General features: G+C 44.4%; 1 long non-coding RNA gene across 1 annotated transcript; it reads right to left on the minus strand.

Moving 5' to 3' along the window:
• Positions 4,441–5,683, minus strand: LOC110431354. Its single transcript, XR_002448852.1, has 2 exons — positions 5,530–5,683; positions 4,441–5,374 (listed from the first exon to the last, which is right to left on the minus strand). It is a non-coding gene; the product is annotated as an uncharacterized LOC110431354 (long non-coding RNA).

The following is a 6,561-nucleotide window of genomic DNA, read 5'->3' on the forward strand; positions in this document are numbered from 1 at the left end:
AGTTATAATGACACTTCTCCAAATAGATGAATAGTAGTGGCGTATGTCCAAACTTGTAAAACTGTAATGGTATGAATCAAAATAACCCTATAAAAAACATGTGGACAAAACACATTGGGGATGCGAGGGCAAGGTTGTGCACTTTTGTGTAAAATTACCAAACCCATAAGTCCTCTGTATTATCGGTTATGAAATTTACATCAAGTATAGAGGGATTTGTGTAAAAATCCCAATGGTCTTATCAACACACACTGCTCCGGTGCTGTTTCGCTCCTCACGTTGTCGCCATAGCCTACTGGCCATATCCTATCTTCGTTTGCATCCCACTACCTCTAAAAAAAAATTCCCATCCCCAATCACAACTTCTCATTGCCGCAGTTCCAGCAGCCGCCGCCACCTATCTTTCCTCTCCCTTCCTTTCCTCTGCATGGAGGACCACACCAATGCTCATCTCCAACGCAAGCTTGCCACCCCACCGCTTGGCCCTGCCTTCAGATCCGCGACCCCACTGACGTCCCATTGTTTGTGCCTTGTGATATCATCATGTAGACACACCACCGAAGAGCCGAGCTCCAACCTCTGACCTCCATGAAGCCATTTCCATGGTTTGTGATGACTCCGAGCACCGTCTGCAATGACTTTGGATGTGCCCATGATACCACGCCATCTTCCGCAGCCTCGCATGCCCGAGCACTGCCGCAGACCTCTCGAGGAGGTGTGCTGAACCTTGCAACCGGAAACCTACCTCCTTGCCGTCGTGCTCCACCGCTAGCAGTGCCACTCGGACTGTGACCTCACCGGATACCTACCTCCTCGCCGTCGTACTCCAGCTCTAGAGCTGCGCCACCCAGATTGTGACCATGCCAGACTGAGCTCAGCCACTCTAATTCTCTCATCGACCTGACGCACCAAATTGCGCCATAGACGACCTCGTTGCGCCCCTGCCTCCACCTCGTCAACGACCTGGCTGGCTCAGCAAGCCTGTTGGTGTGTGGATTTATTAGTTTGATTTGAGGAGTTGTTACCTTATTGAGATAGTCTAATTTGGAGTTGTATCGTATGTTGGACTCTCGACTTGTATTCTACTTGGGACAGGAGACATGAGCAAGTTGAAACAGCTGAGACTCACTCGTGGGAAAGAGGAGGCCAGATCAAACCAAAAATTTGGCAGAAATTTTGCCTCTTTAGAGATAGATAGATAAGATCCGATACTTCCACTTTCCATCAATATATATAGTGTCGGATCAAGAAAATTCGCATTCGGGCACAAAATCCATCATGCCGGATCAAACTTAAGAAAATTGCAAACATAATATATATATCCTTTTCTGGCAAACATAAAGATAAACTTATTTTCACACTGTATTTTAGTGCTGTCTTATACAGGCGTGGGCATAGACATATATATCAATATCAATGAATAGAAAATAGGTAAATTTAAAAAGGGATCATCTTCCAATGATCTGTGGAGCAATAATCACCTTGCCTTCAATGGAGATTTGGAAAAATAAAGACTTAGAGGCTGGAGTACGTACCAAGCCTAAACACTGCAATGCTTGCTTGGCCTGCTTTACCCGTCCAGCCGTATGAAGGAGCTAACACCGGTTGCCATGCCAGCCACCAGCCACCAGCATGACACGGGGATTACTGGGGAAATCTGGTGCCGTCACTGGTAGACAGAGCGGAAGGAGACAGGAAGCCCTTGGGCGGCTGATACATGGGCGAAACTGGGCGACGTGATGCGAACCTGCAACGAGTGCTTGCCTGCGCCTTTAATTTGCTGTTGCTAGGCAATCAAAACAAAACAAAACAAAAAGAGAGAAGAGGGGTATAGAAGTTTCTTGGGCGACGGTTGTCGCACCTCGTTTTCCAAAGAATACCAAGCGCTAACTATATGTGTGCCCAGAATGTCCACACGACACATACTCCCTCCGTATCTGTTTTACTGGACGTTGCGGGAATACTGGACGTCCTAGTTCCCGAGAGTGGTTTTTGACCCGAGTACCCTTGCGCTGCTGCTGGTTCGCATCGAAGCCGTCCGTTCGCATCGCCAGGCATTAAACACCAACGAAGCTGCCCGCTCGCTCGCAGCATGGACGCCGCCCGTCGCTCGCCTCGCGTCCAGACCGAAAAAGATGGAATGCATGAGCACCAAAACAGCGCAAACTAGCCAATCGCGTAGCATGCAAAATCGCCTCACCCCTCTGAACGTAGAGCCTTAGCCAAATAAGCTACGTTAGTTTGTTGCATAGATGCACCCTCAGCTGTATTTAATAAGGGCAAAACAGGAAAGTTAACCCCTACTTAATGACATCTTGGTAATTACACTCATGTCCTAAACGTCATCTAAAACTGATATGGAGGGAGTATAGTGACAAATATGGAGAATATCAAAAACAATGCTTTATTATATATCGAAATATAGTTACAGCAACACTTACATCTATTACAAAGAAACCAGAAACTATTCTATATCTTTCCTTTTGGTCTCCAAACTCCACAGGGACAGTTGACTGGGGGTACACTCGCCTAGGCACTGGAACATCTCAGGGAACTCCACCTTTGAATCACCATCTGGTACCCATCCGGGATTTTTGTTGATTATAAAGCAAGTGTGAGCGCACCATACTCAGCAAGTATAACAAAGGGGTTCATGAAGGCTCAAAGGCTTGACACTGTTTGACTGTGATTAGCACTTTTAGTTGGTCATATTTTATTAAACCTGAGTCACTACTTTAGTGATAAACCAGCCCATGTTGAAGTAATATTTGTCAATATTAACATTATTCCCAAACCATCCAAGTAACCACTAATCAAGAAGGATCCAGGCCGCTCATGTCCGTGAGCACGGCTGATATATCAGTTCAAAGAATTCTGCAGAATTTGTACAACTTTACCCACCGAGCCGTGATTCCCATGTGCCAGGGGCCCGTCGACCCCATATCACCTCCCAAGGAATTGCGGCAGGGTTTCACTACATAACCTTTCACTAGACACCCTAACTAGTTAGTAGCCGCGAGGTTTCAGCGGCAAGTGTGCATAGAGACCTCCTCCAAGAGGCACATGTGGTCGCGGCACTGTACACAACAAGGTAGGAGCAAAACTATACACCACGAGGCACCCCCCTCTTGCGCCTTTCGGTAACCACTAACAAGCTAGAGACGTACTAGTTACTTGATTAAGATCAGAGCCATGTGACACTCGGGGTTGTACGATACCTCCTGGGTGGCCGCTTCTGGATTAAGTCCTTAGGGAGAGGAATCTAGAGCACTCAAAACCCATGCTCCAACCCCTGGTCCATGTTGCTAAAAAGCACCATTTTATCACATTGCATATATCATTAATCAAGTTAAATTATTACCTTTGGTTCTGCGTGGCAGCAACTATCCAACATGCATACCAACCCATAGGAAACAAGGATATATGATACAAGAATTATCTAGGTAATGTCCTTATAGGCATTTCATATTATACACATGCATATGTATGAATTAAACAATGTTCATAGGTACAAGGAAGCCTTTGTTACACTTGCCTTTCAAACACTTGTTGGTGGTTCCACTTTTCAAAGATCTGCTCCTCAGGTAGGTCCACTATAACATCGATAGCAACCAGCACAAGCATCATACATAAACCTAGAAACAGTACACCAATCATTACAAAAATAAGACATAAAGGTTTTAAACACGTAGGGCTTATAACTATGATCATTGAGCACAAAACCAACTAAAAACAAAGCTATGGTTTAAAGATACAAGAGATCAAATGTGTATAGATGGAAGAGGATAGGATATGGATGAGCAACGGTGAGGTTCAGAAGAACAGAAACACATTCTTTAGAATTGAAAGGGTTGGATATGTATTATGTTCTAAACATAGGATATGATTTGGAGAAGCATGATAGGATGATGATATTGGCATGATATTGTGAAGAAGATTGATTTCTGGTTATAGAACATGACATGAAAAAGGTGGTAGTGGACGTCTATAGCAAGAAGTTGCCAAGGATGATGTGAGGGAAACACATATAGGAAGTTATCAAAGTTACTGAATATTACTTCATAAGGATGTATGATTTCTTCTAGGGACATGTAGATGTTATATTGGAACACTTAGATGAATGGAAAACATAATTGTAAAACCAGGTTACTGCTGTTTTTGCAGCAGGGGTAGACACCATTATGAAATTAATATCTCTGCCATCATAACATAGTTGACCACCAAAGCTTTCAGAGTCATGTGCAAGGATATGACGGATATGTTGGATAAAGGCTTTGGTGGTTCACGCAGCGGTTTAGCGAGAAATGCACTAAAGCACCGATGCATCCATAACATGAACGCCGGCGGACAGTGGTAGTTATGATGAGTGTTTGCATGGTTATAACAAAACCTGAATGATGATATGTTTTGTGGGGTTGTTGGGAATATATACAAAGTATGTTACTACAAAAGAACATGATGTTTTGATCATTCGTTAGTCAGGAAACAAGAATACAAAGCAAGTGACATAGCTGTTTTCTGGACAGCAGGGAAGACAAATATTGAGGCATCAATATCTCAGACATCGTGGCACCTATGGCCAAACCAACTTGCAGAAACATGTGCAAGTTCATGATACACATGTGGATAAAAGAATTTGTCAAATGGAGCAACAGATTTTTGGGAACACATGTACCAACTGATTGCATCGTGGGCTCCAGGGCAGCAGGGACAGTGAGCACAAGAAAAATAATATCGCTTTTATCTTGAATCCTATTGTTATGGAATTTCTCAGGTGTGTATGCAAGGATATGAAACACATTGTGGTTGAAGAACATGTTCACTGGAGTGATGGAACATCTGGTACACGCATGCCAACCGGTAGCAACTGTGCTGCAGGGCAGCAGGGACATCATGCACAAGAACATTTATATCTCTTTCGTATTGAGCTCTAAGGCCATGAATTTTTGATGAGATGTTCTCAAGGATATGAAACACATGTCATTCAAAGAAATTTGTAAATGAGATTATACATTGATGGGAACATGCATGCCAACTGACCGTGCAGCTGCTGTTTGCACGGGACAGCAACACACTTAAAAATATAACATCATATAATCGATGGAATCATGATTTATGACATAAAAATTGCAGTAGAGAGGAAAGTGTGGGTTCTCACATGGGGATTATATACAGCAGGCAACGACCTCGATGGGGAATTGACGCTGACGATCAGCGGCAAGATAACCTGCGATAAGCATGGGTAAGTACTGCAGGCTTGTGAGATAGGGAGGAACATCAAAGTGACATCCATTTAGGGGTGCATCAGCACAACATGACCTTAAGATGATGAGGGCGACGTTGCTGCAAGATCAAGTGTGGGAGATGGGTTGATCTTTGATTTTGATGTCGGCAGCAAGCATTCACCCGGGATGGTGAAAATGATTCCACCATATGATGCATCCATGGTAGACAAGATCGATCAGAGAGGAGGATCAGGGATGGAAAATGGTTAGCAAACTGAAAGAGAAAAGATGGGGGCGACCTCACCTTGGATGCAACCCATGAGCTCTGTATAGAAGAGAATGGCAACATTGTAATGAACATGTTTAGGCTTCAAAATGAATGGTGCAGTGGCAAAACAAATTGCAGCAGTGAGAACACTGCTCTTTGATGGAGAGAATGGAGAGGATTTTGGAGGGGAGAGAAGGGGCGTCCATGAGATGTAGGTTCTCCTTCTCTGGTGTATGAATGAGGGAGAGAAGAGTAGAGGGGACATGGCTGCTGTTGTTGTGGAGAAAGGAGAGGAAAACATATGGAAGAGGAGAGGGCAGCCATGGGGAAGGAAGAGAAGAAGATGAGATGTTTCTTCTCTGGTGCTTGCATGAGGGAGTGAGGAGAGGAGAAGGCGCCCAGCTGCTGGTTATGCGTGAGGAAGTGAATGGAGGAGAAGTTATGGTTGTCAATTGCTGCATGGGTGCATGCACTTGAAGGGAAATAAGGTGAAGTTAAAATGGGTGCTATCAAAAAGGAATTGAAGGAGAGGAGGCTGCTGGTTGTGCGTGGGAAAAAGAGGAGAGAGGGGCTGTTTCATCAGCTTTCACTCTTGAGATTAGGGAGTGGTGAAGGAGAATAACTAGGGGCATATAAAGGGAGTTAAAAGAGTAACATTTTTCTGCATTTTCTGCATGAGAGGAAGGGAGTTGGAAGGGGGCAGCCATAGCTATTGTTCCTGTTCTCCCCTTCATGTGTAAGAGGGAGGGGCGCCCAAAAGGAAGAGGAGAACAGCAGGAATGCAAAAGGCATTGTAGAGAGCAAGGGATGTTCTATTTACAGGAGAGGAAGGAGAGGGAGCTTTCTGCGTGAGAGAGACAGGAAGGAGGTGGTATTGCTGCAGTTATGTGCATGTATTCATGCAATTTATGATGTGAGAAATAATGGGAATTACAGGTGATTAAATGGGAATAAATGTGGTTGTCTTTTGCATGATGGAATGGGGAGAAGGCACCAGGAGAGAGAAGGGGCAGCATCATATTCACGCAGTATTGCTGCTCCATGCATGCAATTGAAGAGAAAACAAAA

This window comes from Sorghum bicolor, chromosome 10, assembly GCF_000003195.3.
Source record: "Sorghum bicolor cultivar BTx623 chromosome 10, Sorghum_bicolor_NCBIv3, whole genome shotgun sequence".
Lineage (NCBI taxonomy): Eukaryota > Viridiplantae > Streptophyta > Magnoliopsida > Poales > Poaceae > Sorghum > Sorghum bicolor.